Genomic DNA, 17,580 nt, shown 5'->3' on the forward strand with positions numbered 1-17,580 from the left:
AGACATTCAGATCTATCAAACAAACAACCAACGCCGCACTTTCATTCGCCAATCCTCTTGATATGTCATTTTAGCTGATATCCTATACCGACGAGGTCTAGATGGCACTCTTCTTAGATGTTTAGAAAGCGACGAAGCTCAGATTGCGTTACGTGAAGTGCATGAAGGGATATGTGGTCCGCATGCTAGTGGTCCTACCTTGGCCAAGAAACTCATCAGGACTGGATATTATTGGCCCAATATGGAAAAAGACTCATATCAGTTTGTCAAGAAATGTAAGCAATGTCAAATTCATGGAGACCTCATACATGCACCAGCACAAGAACTACAACCACTGGCGTCTCCTTGGCCCTTTTGTCAGTGGGGACTCGATCTCATAGGCAAGATTCACCCTCCTTCTTCCAATGGTCATAAATTCATTATCACAGCCACAGAGTATTTCACAAAGTGGATTGAGGCTGTGCCTCTCACACAAGTCACTGGGAAACAAATTGCTACTTTCATCCTTAACTATATCATTTGCCGATATGGTATTCCTAAATCCATTATTATTGATAACGGGCGTCCCTTCAAAAATCAGGATGTTCGTGAACTCTGTGACCGCTTCCATATTTCCCATCGTTTCTCTACACCATATTACCCCCAAGGTAATGGCCAAGCTGAGGCGTCTAATAAAACAATTCTTAAAATCCTCAAAAAGACAGTTGACGACGCTGGTCGTAACTGGCATATCCAACTCAATCCTGCACTTTGGGCCTACCGCACAAGTGTCTGCACACCTACAGGAGCTACACCCTACTCACTTGTCTACGGCGCTGAAGCCATCTTGCCTATTGAGGTCTAGTTACCTTCTTTACAGGTCTCTTTGCAAAACACCATCAGTGATGAAGATTACAGGGTCTCTCGCTTACAAGAACTAGAACTGTTGGATGAACGGAGACAAATTGCTTTTAATCATCTCAAGGCTTACCAACAATGAATGAGTCGCAGCTACAATCACAAAGTCAAGCCTTGCACATTTGAGGTAGGTGATTTGGTTCTCAGAGAAAATCCTAAAAATCAACAAGACAGAGAGAAGAGGGGCAAGTTTGAACCAAACTGGCTGGGTCCTTACATCGTTACAGCAGTCTATGGATCTGGGGCATATCAACTCTTACTACAGAGGGTGAACCTTTGGAGGATCCTATCAACAACATGCATCTTCGCAGGTTCTACACATAGCTCTTCGGAATATCCTAATTCAAAAATACAAAAAAATCAAAAAATTTTAAAAATACAAAAAAAATTATAAAACATAAAAAATCGTTACTTGGTGAAAACCTGGCAAACAGGCGCCTTGTGACACAAAAAACATTGAAAAATCGAAAAAAGTAAAGAGAAATAATTTCGTCCAACGGTGAAAACCACTTCGGTGGCGCCCTGGGCAAGTACCATGGTGAAAACTGGGTCACCAGCGCCATGTGTAGAGACATTGCTCCTCCCTCCTTCAGAAGTCTCTTCATCATTTCACTTTGCACACACTCACAACCTATTCGTTCATAATAAACTTACCCATTCCCATCATGGCTTGTTATTGATCTACCCAAGATTGGTTAGCCATTCATAATAAACCTCCCTTTTCGCCTCCCTTTCCATTCATAATAAATCAGATCCGATTTGTGGCTAAGGCAAAATCCTACGTCTAGTGATGGGTGTGGAACTAAGAACATCACACATTCTGAGGAGTACAGTTTCTTCCAGCTTTCTTCAGTCTATCCGCGCACAATCCACAATAAAGCAACATTTGCATCGCAGATCCGTCATAAAGTTTCATCTTCTCCGCAATAAAGTATTAGTTTCATGGATTCAGTCAGTTTCAGATGAGACACAGCAGCAACAATGGGCTTCAACAAAATCAAATCTTTCAACAGACTCAGACAACATATGGTTCAGTGCTATCTATCCTTTTTGTGAAAGTGAACATTGTGACCACAATCAAATAAGACTTATACAAGTGACAAGAGACACTAAACTTGAGGACTACAGTGGATGTTGGTACCGAGTCTTGGTTTTCTTTTGATTTCATCTTTTTTTGGTGACATGTCTTTTAGCTTTTTTGGGATGTCTCTGACTAGAGATTCTATCTCCAAGATGTCTTTGACTAGAAAGGTGAGGATGGGGTATCGTCACCCATTTTCTTTTGCTGTCTATGGATTGTCTCTTTGTAATGCTATGACTTGTCCAAGGATATGAGGATACTGTGAGTCTAGTATGAACTGGGGCATTCCTTGTTTGTGACTGTCTTATCTCCATGCAAACAGGTACAATGACTTTCTGGGTCGAACATATGCCTCGATTGTCATAACCTACTTGCCATAATAAAGCTCAGTGATGATAATGCACAAGAAGCTCTTTCACGTTCATATCTTCTGTCTTCCATCCCCCTTTCTTGATTGACTTCCATCATCCTTCTTGAGTCCGCATAGCCTGCTATCACATGACTGAGTATAACGACACACCAAAAACATTTGCATTTCATGCAGCTGCACCGGCATTACCACATAGAAGCATTTCACACATACATATAGATATCACAATTACATCACATCCTGCACACAACACTTGTTAGCACAATTTACATTTGCATTATCATATTCATCTGCATTACATACATTCACATTTGCGTCATGCATCACATATAAAACATAAAAGAACAAAAATATTGCATTGTATCATATACATATTTGCATCCATATCATAAGCATACATTCTAAGAACATCTCATCACATAGGTACACATGCATATAGCTGCCGCAAAAATGAATCATCTCTCATATATAATCAAATGTGTCATGATACAATGATGTCAAAAGAATCATATGGCTACAAAATCACCCGCAGGTGTCTACAATACAAAAAAATGGTACAAATACTGATACAAGGGAGCCCTCTATGGCTATGATGAACTCCCTCCCTCGGAGCCGCCTGGCCTCGACGGAATCTGAGCTCTAGAAGGACCCGCTCCAGGATCACCCTGCCTGTCTAGTGGTGGAGGAGGACCCATGACCCCACCACTCGATGCCTGTCTCCTCCGGCTCCCTCCCGTAGCCGTCGCTGTCCGCGATGGTCTATGGAAGCTCCTCGCCCGCTGATCTGCTGGCACGGCACCATAATACAGGTCCCTCCAGTAGGCAATCTCCTCTCCGGCTCATAGGACATATGCATAGCCTGCTCCTGTGTCCTCCGCCGCCTGCCTCCCTGCCCTCAGCGCTGTCTCAGCCTCAGTGTAGCGCTGAATTTCCTGATCCCTCTCCCGCTCAGTATCCCTGAGCCAGGTCTTGAGCCGATCCCTCTCCCTCTCCAACTCCTGGATCTCGTCTGCCTGGCCCTGGCAGATCTCCCTGAGCTTAATCAGCTCATCCTCCTTTGGATCCCCACCCTCTGCCCTGAGCCGGGTCCTGAGCCGATCCCTCTCCCTCTCCAACTCCTGGATCTCGTCTGCCTGGCCCTGGCAGATCTCCCTGAGCTCAATCAGCTCATCCTCCTCCGGATCCCCACCCTCTACCTCTGCCTGTGGCTCTCCCTCTGCAGGTGCCTGCTCCTGTACCTGTCCCTGTACCTGTCTCGGTACATGTCTAGGTCCCTGTACCTGTCTCTGTCCCTGTGCCTGTACTGGCACCTGTCCCTGCACCTGTCCCTGTCTCTGTCCCTGTGCCCTAGGACCCTGTGCTGTTGGTACCTGCAGGGGCACTCCACCGCGACCCCTCACCACCTGGGCCTGTCCCTCCTATCCACCCTCCCTTCGAGGTCCCACCCTCCTCTCCCCAACTACTCCCCTCCGCCTCCGTCGGCCTCTGCCCCCATCACCTCCACCATCATCATCGCCATCTCCTCCTACCTCTCCCTCCAGTAGCTCCCCTGGATCTGTCAGTCGTGGGAATGGATGCTCTACCCAATATGCTGTATACTCTGCATCCATGCCTGCATCCTCAATCTCTGGCCACATATCCCAGGGTAGGGGCATCATCTCTGCCAGCTGTGTAACTGCCTGATCATATGAAAACAATGGCCCGAACTGCGCCTGATCCCTCACTGTACGGGCATACATACCCGAGCCTCGTGGCATCCTCTGGATCCTACCATACTGCCTGCATACTCTGTCTACCAGCTGCCTCTCCAATATATAGGGCATCTGCCCAATCAGATATCTGCTCCTGAAGGTATAAGGCAGCTCCACTGCGTCATCCTCCCACTCCTCACATCCCAGATATGGCCTCCAGATGACTACATCAATGTCATCTATCACTCGCCTCCAATGCTCTAACCTGCCAATCCGAGGCTGCGAAGTGATCATGTCATATAAATGTACAAAGCTCCATCCGTGACCCCTGCCTCTGAAGTGTATCGGCCGTGTGATAGGCAGATACTCATATGCCCAAACCTGCAGAAGTGTCACTCCACAGCCCAGTCCCACTGATCCATGGTAGACGAACTGGTGAAGCTCATAATATAGGTGGGCCAACACACATGGACCCCACGCATATCTGGTGTGTTGAGTCACCAATATCTCCAGTGCTCCTCCCCAGCCCACTGCCAACCCCCGTGTCGCCCTGTCCGGACATAGGAACCCACTGATAGCTCCTCTGATCACAGCTGGCAAAGCTAATCCTGTCGCGGTCATGGTGTCCCATGCCACATGTCCTGCTCTCATCTCTAGGCTGGGATCCTGAAACACCCGTCTCAAAGCCTCTCTGTCTCCATCGCGATCGTATGGAATCAGCTCTCCATCGATCGGTATGTGCAGAATCCTATAAGCATCCTCAAGGGTGACTGTCATCTCACCCATCGGCAAATGAAATGTGCATGTCTCTGAATGCCATCTCTCGGCCAGCGCAGTCAGCAAACCCATGTTTGCCCGAAACTCAGGCACATACAGCACGTGTCTCAATCCCATCTCCTTAATGGCAGCTCTATCCTGAAACGACAACTCTGGTCGCAACCTCTGTGTGGACGGGAATCTCTCCCGTGACTCCAACATAGGCAAATACTCCTGCAGTCAAGCAAATCAATCATGTTAGTCAGGGTGGCATTCACTGTTCATCACAAAATGCTACTCGCTATCTAAATGCATATGGTTATCTATTCTAGTGACACTCACTGTTCATCACAAAGTGTTGCTTCTATCCTAGTAGTGCTCCCTGTTCATCACAAAGTACTACGTGTGTGACACTCCCTGTTCATCACAAAGTGTTACTCACATTTTGCACTCCCTGTTCATCACAACGTGCTGCTCATACTTTGGGTACTCCCTGTTCATCACAAAGTACTCTATCTTGGTGCTTCCTGTTCATCACAAAGTGCCTTGATCTATCCTAGTCTTCCTCGAGGACCTGCTTGAGTGTATCCTCTCAGCAGCTTATCCAATCGACAGCGTATGTTCATCACAAAATTGCCGATTTGACCTAGAAGACTAAAACCGTGCATTTTTTGACATATACGTGCTTTTAACTCACAAACGCGTTTCTACCTCACAAACGCGCCTATAGACTGCACAAGCGCGCCTAAACAACACAGACGCGCCTGTTTGACATAAACGTGCCTAAATCATTCACAAACGCGACTTTGGCACACAAACGCACCTAAAGGATGTAGACGCGCCCGCATCAAGCACAAACGCGGTTCCAGACATAGACGTGCCTGGCACTCACACAGACGCGCCTGTTGGACACAGACGCGCCTGTTGGACACAGACGCGCCTGGCACCGACACAAACGCACCTGGACATTTTTTGACACTTTTTGGACCCTAGTCTAAGCGCATTTATTACCCTATTCGACATGCATTAATGACAATAAATGCGTCAAAGTACAAGGAGGTTTTGTGGTACTTACTAGCTCTCCTGCCTATGCTGGCCTCTGGAATCGGCGAACGCGGTCGAATCTGTGTACGAAAGCCATCGCTGTTGACTACTGCTGCTCTTTTTCTTGCTCTGCACTGTGATCTCGTGAAGGTGTAGATGACAATGAGGATGTCTTTTGCCCGTGGTCTATCTTATAGCCTACCCTGGCCCTCGCCTTCATTTCCCGAGTCAGTCTTCTTCATCCCGTGACTCTGTCACTTTATCCGGTCTATCCATTCTAGCCTTTCTTTCTTATCGAGAGATTGTCTACAATCTTTTCAGACATTTTCATCCAATCTCTCGAGGGGGCATATTATTCCCATCTTGGGGCAACTCTATATCAGTTCATCTTATCTTCTTTGAAACAACGCGACAAGCCGCATTGTTTCAAAGAGGGGCAAAATGTAGACACCCAAAATTGTCCAATCTAATTAAATAAATATTTTATTTATTTAATTATCTAAGCCTAATTCTTCTATTAATTAAATAAATCTTTATTTATTTAATTAATTCATTTATCCTCTTCTAGCCTTATTTCTCATTTAAATAAATACATTTATTTATTTAAATTATCCCTTTCCTAAATTAAATAAATATTTTATTTATTTAATTATCCTACTTCTTCTATTAATTAAATAAATATTTACTTATTTAATCAATTCATTATCTTTTTCTACACATGACACATGTCATTCATCTCTTAATTCATACACTACCTACCTCTTTCATTATTTTGGTATTTCTTTTACCTACCCTCTAATCATAGCCGACCTCCTTTTACACCTCTCAATCTTATCCCTCCATTTCATATAGTGTCTTCTATATAAGGAGATGCTTCCTTCATTATCAAACCCTAATCATTCTATGCATTCTAATCAATCATCCTAATGACCTAATCTTGAAGACTTGGCTACACTACGATCCTACTTGCAACCACATTCCATTCTTTGTTGAGCTCTTGTGCATATAAAATCTGAGAGAAAATATATCAAGCAAGACCAATGGAGATAGGAAGAATGGAGATCAAAACCCTATTGGACATATGATGATATAATCTTTGTGATTTCATGTGATTTGCATTGTCTTAGGTAATCTTCATATGTTATGGTGGATCTTTGTTGATTGTTAGGCTAGGGTTTGGTGGTTGAATTCATTTAGGCTTTCAATATTGTTATTATTGTTATCCATTTTCACCATACACACTATCTAGCGAACTACTTAATGTCTACTAAGAATAACGGTCATAAATGACCATCATAAGATAATTAACATACACTTGAGTCAGTTGATTCATTGGTTACAGAACTTCTAGGTTTAGCTGATCCAATTCGTTACATAACAGTCTCATGTCTACTGACATTAACGGTTTACAAGGACCTTCATGGGATTGTGACATAACCTAACAAGCCAACTGCCACAAATCCCCTATCTCTAACAAGCTTCAACTGTCATCATGGAATTAAACCTAATACAACATTGGTTCCCTTATTTAGCTAAATTAACACATCATATTATGACTCAACAAAAAATACGGTTCTAATATATTTTTAGTCTTTCTATATTCCCAAAAGTATGCATCTAATTGATGATAAGAATCCTTCTTCAGGTCTTGCAACCATGGAGACTGGTTATAATCTGATTATAACCAATGTGCATTGATTCCAAGATGAACCATATTTGGTTGAACTATGAGTTAAGACTAGAAAACAAATAAACATAGAATAGCTACAAATTATAGTAAGGTATTGTGACTATAAGATAGAAAACATCCTAGGAGCCTCCAATATATCAAAAGTTGAGAAAGTAGCAAGCTTACTATACAAAGACAGTGATCACTATAAAGTTGCAGTCAAGTTCAAAGCATTGATTTGTGGGAACAAAGGGTTTCATATGGGGATAGAGCAGTCTCATGAAATATCATGACAGTCATAATCATAATCTAAAGAGTATTCAAATCTTCAAGATAGATTGGTGATAGTGCAGTCATTCTATTGAGCATCAAATCTGAATTAAGTAAAATATCTTGATTTGAGAAATTAAATCATAGAAGCCATCACTCTTTGGAAGAAATCATCATTTTCATTGATACCGTAATAACCCATAAGTTATCGAACAAGTCTAAAAGCATTCTATCGAAGTATCTAAGATTCAAATAGTATCAATGAGACCCAGCGATGTCTCATCGATATAAAAGGGGCATCGAAGAAAGAAAACACCGATCAACTTCAGAAAGGACTCATCGAAGACAGTAACTCCATCGATAAAAGATATCAAGGAAAGTGGAGATGGTTCTCATCGACAAGAAAAGGTCTTCGAGGATATAACACTATCGGTGCAAAAAGACTCACCAAAAGAGATGGTCCCACCAAAAAAAGGTATCGAAGAAAGTAGAGGTGGCCCCCACCGATGACAAAAGGCTTTCGAAGAAACAATAACATCGATGCAATATAAAGAAGATTCACCAAAAGAAGCATTCTCATCGAAAAAGTGATATCAATAAAACAGAAGAAAACTACATCGATGAATGATATCGATAAGGATATGAGTTTTGATGGGAGGACAAAAGAAGTCACCGAAGTCCAAAGTCTCTTCGACATGAAACTCGACGGACAGCAAAAAGAATTCGATGAGAATATGAGTTTTGAAGAGACTAAAAGGCACGTCTTTGATACACATGGTTTCATCGATACAACTTTATTGGTGGAAGACGACAAAGAGAGGATAAAAGGGGCTTCAGTGAGACAATAGACCCATTCATCGAAGGAGCATAGTGATATCGATGGAAAAAGCATTTCGATGGAAAACTAAAGGAAGTCATCAAAGACAGTAACTGTATCGATAAAAGGTATCGAGGAAAGTGGAGATGGTTCTCATCGACAAGAAAAGGTCTTCGAGGATATAACACTATCGGTGCAAAAAGACTCACCGAAAGAGATGGTCCCACCAACAAAAGGTATCGAAGAAAGAAGAGGTGGCCCCCATCAATGTGAAAAGGCTTTCGAAGAAACAATATCATCGATGAAATATAAAGAAGATTCATCGAAAGAAGCATTCTCATTGAAAAAGTGATATCGATAAAATAGAAGAAAACTACATCGATGAATGATATCGATAAGGATATGAGTTTTGATGGGAGGACAAAAGAAGTCACCAAAGTCCAAAGTCTCTTCGACATGAAACCCGATGGATAGTAAAAAGATTTCGATGAGAATATGAGTTTCGAGGAGACTAAAAGGCATGTCTCTGATACACATGGTTTCATCGATACAACTTTATTGGTGGAAGATGACAAAGAGAGGATAACAGGGGCTTCGGTGAGACAACAGACCCTTTCATCGAAGGAGCATAGTGATATCGATGGAAAAAGAATTTCAATGGAAAACTAAAGGGAGTCACTGAAGCTCGGGGTTTCTCCGACATAAAAAGGGACTGATGGATACCAGATAGGTATCGGTGAGGAGACGACAATACTCAATTTTTTTATCTTCCAGATTGTTAAACAAAAAATGTTGGTTACCGGTTATATGCCGAAAAGCCACAACGCTTGGTAATAATGTAACTGACAGACTCATTGAGAGGTGGTGGGTTTAAAAATTGTCTCATAAGTTTACACAATAAATCCTAAAGAAATATAAAGACTCTGTAGCCTAAACAATGAAGAAAGGCACTGGTCATCTATATAATACAATTCATTAGTTCACATTTCATTTTAAAGAAATAGGAGTAGCTGAGTAGGAAATATAGAGTAGACTATAAATAGTGTATATACATAAATTTCAAGCACAGAAATTGAATAATTTCTACAACAACAATATTGAACTCATCTGCTATATCTCCATCCTGGCAATTTATGCCATTCTGAGATGCATTAGGTTAGTCTCAGTCACTAGAACACACTTTGAAACATGCATTAGGAGTTGTCCTCCTTACAAATAGTGCAACATTAAAAAGGTATTGTCAAAGCTACAACCACAATTCAAAGAGGAAGCTTACAAAGATAGGACAAAGCTAGGTACAATCATAAGTCAAGGCAAATTCATAGTAGAAACTCAGTCCAAAATAGTGAAGAAGTGCAACAAATGACATGAGAAGTCTAAAGAAGTATTATAGCAATCATGAGTCAAGGATTAATGAAGAGATTTTTTGCATCCATGATACAATCTCAAACACACTTTTTACCGTTCTCTTGGTAATAAAAAAACTTACAAGGATGAGGCATATTCATTACTTACAAGTAATAAAAAACTTACAAGGATGAGGCATATTCATAACTTTTGCAGTCCTACCTTGGATATCAATACTAGAAGCAACTCATATTGTTGGTGTACAGACAAGACAATATGGGAGTTCATTATACCCAGCAACTTGTGGTGTTGTTGTTCGTGCTGGCTCTGTTGGACCCTGCAATTAAGATTCAATATACATTACTCAATAAGATTAACTGTGCAACATAATGAAATATTGAAAAGTGTGTTACCTTGTTGAGCTTCACTTGGTTTTGAGAATAGTTTAATATTCTCTACTTAATAGGGCCAACCATGTAAAGGTGGAAGCTCATTTGGCCCCTCCCCCCCCCCTAACATCACTCTAAATTCCCCGTTAACATCTTATAACATTCATTCATTAATTCTTTCTCCCATTAATAAAATATAGCATTCATTCATTAATATCACATAACGTTCATTAACACATAACATTGATTAACATTAATTAACATGCAACATTCATCAATATTAATTAACATATATCATCCATAACCATTAATTAGCACATAATTACATTCACTAACACATAAAAATCAGTCATTATCAAATAATTTAGATTACAATCATTTCTTTCTTTGTTTTTTCTTTGAAGCTATGAAAAGACTAAGTGGAACATCGGTTTCTTCATCATTTTCCCCCTCTACAGATGTTCTGCCAACTGCTCGTGATCTCAATGTATGCCTAGTCCTATACTGAGGACGAGGACACTGAAGCGAAGGGGGGTCCTCTGCAATAACAAAGAAATGGGTTAAATTTAAAAAAATAAAATATTATTGTTACAAGTATTTCATTAATTTAGAGAACATAATTGTTGTTCTCTTTACCTGATGGGGCCACATCATTTTGTGTAGCCTCAACCTCAACATGCTGAACACCCTCTAGATCTGTTGGAGTTGAAATACTAAAGGTTACATTAATGCTGAACACCAATTGCAATTATATTTGTTTAAAGCAATAACAGTGGTCCTCTTTACCTGAGTGGGGAACATCACGTTCTTGAGGTTGTGTACCAAGATCATGCTCCACTTGCTCACCACCGACTACATGCTCTAAAATATTAACAAAAAAGGTTACATTAATTACTACTCTAATTACAAATTAAGATGTTTAATTGTATTAATAGCTAAATAAATAAATTTGAATAGCAAATGAATACCTCCACTACTGGGATGCACATCCGGACCTTCATGTGCAGGTGGTGTTTCACAATTAGCAGGCTGCATTCCAATGACATGCATATTGTTATCATTGCTTGCTTATTTAAAACAAATATAGTCACTTTATGTTGGAACTTAACATCAATTAGATTATTGGTAAAGTATTCAATTTGAAACAACTTCCATTTACCATATTTACCTATGTGATGGATGCACTCGAATGTTGTGTATGCCCACTCAATTCTCGTAGCCGATCAGCCATGGCTGAATAGCCTTGCTGGTAGGCAATTCTCTTGTCATCTTCTGTGGGCGCTCTATTGAATTCAGAGCCCTGCATTTTTGCTTGGTACCATGAATTTTGCTTGCATTGTTTGATAAAAAAAAGTTTGCAATTTATTAATATTTTGATGCAATATTTCGTTTACATGAGATACTTACAATTCATGCAACAAGTTTCATGTAACCACTAGAGCCAAGTTTATGTTGCCCGTGCTTTTCTTGCCTTGCCTTGGTTGCCTTTGACGTGTCATTCAGTCTATAAAAAGTGTGAAATATGTTATATTATATAGATATAAAGAGTAATTAATTAGTACATAATTACATTCTTAATAGTATCCCGTACCTTCTTCTGGCGTCTAGTGGTGTATTTCCTTTTTTCCTTTCAATTCTCTCCTTGGCATCCAAAATCAGGTCCTTCACTCCCTCTCTGGAATCATGGGGGGATGCTCGTACTTTAGGTTCCTCTCCAAATGGTTCCTGTATTGGTCCCTCACATACTTTAGATATGTGCCAACTTTTTCAAGGAGTTTGGTTTTGTCAAAGGTGTCATTTCCAAACCATTCAACCATTTGGTTTGTCAGTTCATCTTTTAACCTTTTTTCTTGGTCATTCCACCTTTTAAAGCAAAAACAAACCTGTTAGATTCAGAAATGAACTAAAGCTACATTTATTACACTTCAAGAAATGGATCAAAGGTAAACTATTCTAGCAATGATATGAAATCAAAAGTGGATAAGGGTTAGTTCACATATGATGTACCACCTTTTACGTATGGTGGGCCCAAATATCTGCAATGCAATGTCACTAAGATGTTTATAGAAAATAGCATTTCCTGCAAAAAATTCATGGGATCATTAGTCCAAAATGAGTGATCATAAAGTAAATTACAATTAGAGTATATATAATAATAATTTTAAAGTACTTGGAACCTTTTGTATCTTTAAGGGAAGCATTTCTTTGTCGCTCACCACCAATGTGGCCTGCAACATTCCCGTACTAGTAATACGAGAAGATCTAGGAAATGATAGTATGTTATCAGCAGTAGTCACCTCTGGCACATCCTCATGTGCATCTCCTCCTGCAAAAAATGAATCCACTATGAAATGGCATTAGAATTCAAGAAAGAATGCTTGAAGGGAAATAAACACATGACAAAAGATAGAGAAAAAGAGGGATCTACCAATAGTGGGTGGGCCAATATGATGTGCACTAGAGGATGTGTGCATTCTACGTGTTGCCAACATTGCAGTCGGCAATACAGGTGAGGGTGACCTTTGATTAGGTGGCGGTGGCATTTGCACAGTAACATTGACAACACCTAAAGAATAATACATTAAATATATCAAACATTAAATATATGAAAAGTGCAAGAATTGTAAACAAGGATGAACCTTTATTTTAAAAATTGACAGTATCAAGTATGATGTGTTTTGGGTACTCAGAGTGATAAGCCAAGCAAGTGATAATACAAGAAAATCGTCATCACCTGAAGATCCTGCAACACCCTGATCATGGGAACGTCTTTCATGAGGGCGGATAAATTGCTATAAAAACAATACGTACATATTTTAGTTAATGACATAAAAGAGAATAAAATATAAACCATTATTGAACTTTTGTTATAATTAAAGCTTTCATTACTACTTACTTGCAAGTTTTCTATTATCTTATACAATAATTCTACCCTCTGTCGTATCTCATCTGTGGTAGGATGCACGGCTGCCAAAGAAACAATCTCTTTTCTAATTTTTATAAGAGGCATTTTAAAGAATTTCACAAGGTGTGTGGGATCTTCAGGGTCATCATTGCTTAACCCTAATGATTCCACATCCATAGAAAGGTGCTCAGGTACTGCAACTCCCTTTCCCTTTCCCCAAACATCCATCTGTGTCAAGAATATCATTAACAATTACAAAATTAGTATAAATCACTAAAAAAAAGAACATAATAACATAACAGTTTGCTTCTATCTAATTTGTACAATTACAATGAGGTTTACTTGCTTGGTAGAAGTGTCGCAAACTACATCTCTATCTGCAATATGTGATGGCTCCATGTCGGCCTGTGACAAAGAAAAACTATAAAAAACGTTAGCGAAATTACATAGTACACAACATGAACTTTGTAGACAAAAAGAGTATTAAATAATAAAAAGATGTCATCATCAAAATCATCACACAGGGTGACAACATCACACAGGGACTATACCTAAAATCAACACCATCAATTGAGCATCATGAATTAATTATGTAATGGCATTAGAATTCAAAACATAATGAATTAATTATGTAAAAAAATTCTATGAAGAAGTCAATATTAAATAGATAATATACTAATCGCATACCTCATACATTTCATTCTTCATCATCATGAACATCAAGGTCATCATCGCCAACACCACCACCACCACCACCACCACCACCACCACCATCATCATCATCATCATCTTCATTGTCATCGTCATCATCATCATCAACATCTTCACCATCATCATCACCATCATCATCATCATCATCATCATCATCATCATCATCATCATCATCATCATCATCATCATCTTCTTCTTCTTCTTGTTCTTCTTCTTGTTCTTCTTCATCGTCATTGTGAAACTGTCGATCGTGATCATCATCCACTTCATCTTCTACTTCTTCAGTATCTTCTTCTTCCATCACATTATACTTTATCGACCTTCCTCTTGGATCATGTCTAACAACAAATGACCAACCCGGTTTATGTGGAACCTCTGACTAAAATACTTTCTCACATTGGCTTGGAAGAACATAGGGCTCATCCCCAACTGGTTCAAAAGACCTTGTATTTAGCATTATAAAACCATTATCATGTTCAATAATAGTTCTATCAGGATCATTTTTATTCAATCGTAGCTTGTACCATTTGATGACGAACAAAACTAATTTGAAGGAATTAAAGTCACACTCAAGTATATCATCCAAAATGCCATAGTATCGATTTTGAGACAGTTGAGGATGAATGTCATTTCTCGATGAAATATTTGTCACCTCAAAGACTGCAGTGATGCCAGAATCACAAGTTTTCTTTGTGTCATCCAACTTTTTTATGTGAAATTTATGACCATTGCAGCACATAGCATTGTGGTGTTTGACCTGTGATATGTCAATCATGTAAAATTTATTGCATTGTGAGTTGATAAACATATAGGTGATTAATAAATTTATACGTACCTGTTTATCTCTTAAACCATATGCTAAATTAATTTCCCTTTGCGTAACATTGGAATCTCCATTACGATGTGCTTCTTTAACCAATGAAGCCACACCTTCCCATGTTAACGTGCGTCCAAAATGTTGACAACTTTCAATCCATACCATCATCCAATCAAGATTGTTTTCAATATACAAATGTAGTGCATCCCACTCTCGACCAACTATATAAAAAATAAATAGACGTCTTACAATCGATTTATTTTGAAGATTAAGAATTAATTAACTACAATAACATCTTATAATTACCTCTTACTTTCCTCAATCTACCTTTCCCCGTCAAGTACTCCCCTTCGAATTTGTTAATGGTGTTGGGATCCCAAATGCGATCCATGTGGATCTTTGCTGCAAACTTAGGAAGATATTAAGAAATGTACACCATAGTCTGGTATACCATATATCCCTCCACCATAGAACCCTCAGGATGTGCTCTTTGTCGAACCAAAGCCTTCAAAAATTTCAAGTGCCTCTCAACCATCCACATTGACCTAGTATGTACAGGTCCACACAATTCAATCTCCTCAACTTGGTGTATGAGGTAGTGTTCTTGTGCATTGAAAAAAGCTGGAGGTAGACACTTTTGCATTTCACACATTAAATGAGGAATTTTTCTCTTCCAATATTTTATATCGTCTTTATGGACTTCTTTACACGACAACCACCTACAAGGTATTCAAGATGCAAAAAAATATATTACATAAGAAGTAAAACAAATCGCAAATATAATATCTATACAACGAACTAAACAAAATATAATTTGTTATAATAAAGAATATTAATGGTACAACATGATTCATAGTTTATTATAAGATATATGACATGCCTTAATATACGTGACATTGTTATGTTGGATAAACCATTCATAACCTTCAAGTTCACCAACAAAAATACAACAGAGAGAAGAGTTGCCGGCGAGCCTTCATAAAGGGCCTCAGATGCCTTCTCAAGTAGAGGGACATCATGAACAACATCAAGGTCAACTTCATAATCGTGATCAGCTGCGCGAGTACTAAATGATTCATGGATCAATGTATTTGTACCATCATCTTCAATTGTGTTTTCTGGCTCATGATCGTCATCTTCCATGGGATCATTATCTTCAGCTTCGATATTCACACCTCCATGTTCGTCCACTTCGAAAATCATATTCTCAGGGTTGTGTTGATCCATACCATGTGCTCCGGGGTGCTTGACCTATATAAAATTGATATACATAAATAAACCGTGATCACGATCTCATCATCACGTGATTTATTATGTATATAAATTGTCAAAATGATATAATGAAAAACTTACAAATGGATGATAATCATGTCCACCTTCAATGTGACCATGCAACCTACAATGTTTCTTCGCTATTTTGATTAGAAGTCTTCTAGTCTTTAACCCCTTACAAATTTTGCATGGACAATAACATTTTCCATCACCTTTTCTTTTCAAGTTAGACCACAATCTAGCATTTGTCTCCTTATTTTGTTGTTCGTTGATATTGTCTGACATGGTCTTTCTTCACAGGCAAGAAAATAGAAATTATTGTCTGACATGGTCTTTCTCTCAGGAGATAGTAGATCCTACTTCCATAGTTTAATTCTATTTTCTCAAAAGACAATCCTAAAAATCCATGCATTGCAAACAACTTTTTACACCTTTGTTGGTTGTGGTGGCGTCACAAAGAGTTTACATCAATAAATGAAGAACATGCCAATGCTTTTAATGCAGCAGTAGAAGTCTATCTCTTATTCAATATCTCTAGTGAAACCCCCATGATCTTTTGTTGGAGTAGAATTTGTTATATTCTAGAAAGGGTCTTGTCCTTTGTTGACGGGATATTCATCTACCTAAAGAAATAACTGTTCTTATCTCCAACAAGAAGTGGAACTAAATGAAGATCTAGCACCATGAAATTAATCCTCAAAAGGATTACTATAGTTAGTTTTGGTAGATAATGATTTGGGTAAAATACTAATGTGGCTTTACGAAACATTATGTACTTGCTTAGCATACTCTAACAACTTTGGTGGAACATGCTACATCAAATTAAGTCTCCATCAGTATCTCTATTGTGTTTATGGATTGGGATTCAATGTACTCTTTTTATACACAGATTTTACTTTCAACTGAGGAGGTTTGTATGTACTTACTTTTCTTTCGATTGTATCCCTATTTCAAGAACTTCTTCTATCAACAAATCATTTGTTGTAAGTTGTACAAGTGGAAGCTTGAACATGCCTTCCATGCTAGCCTTGTTGATACGTTCAACACCATCTTGTGCAACAAATCTTTAGAACTCCATTTTTCCGAATTGAAGAGTGAGTAGTAGGGACAATCTAGGACACTTACAGAGGTTTTGCAAGAGAGATAAATAGACCTAAATATTATGGCTTAATAATGATCAATAGGTAAATAGATAAGAAACTCTCAATATCAAAATGACTTTCTCAATTGTCTTTACTAGAAATGGATAGATCTGCTAATAATGGCTTTATGGCTGTATGTCAACTTTAGACTCAATCAAAGAAGAGCTATAACTAATATGCGATATCTAGATTTATGATCTCTATAATATAACAATCCAATAGTTATGTTTCCACGCATCTATACCACAACACAAACATCATGCTAGTGTTCAGCCATAGCAATTGATATCCTAATTATAGAATGTGAAATATGCACATAACTATGAATAAAGATTAAGAAAAACAAAGAAAGATGCTTATTGCAAACATAAATGACTAATGGACAAGAATTGAATTCATTGT

Source organism: Cryptomeria japonica, chromosome 4, assembly GCF_030272615.1.
Source record: "Cryptomeria japonica chromosome 4, Sugi_1.0, whole genome shotgun sequence".
Lineage (NCBI taxonomy): Eukaryota > Viridiplantae > Streptophyta > Pinopsida > Cupressales > Cupressaceae > Cryptomeria > Cryptomeria japonica.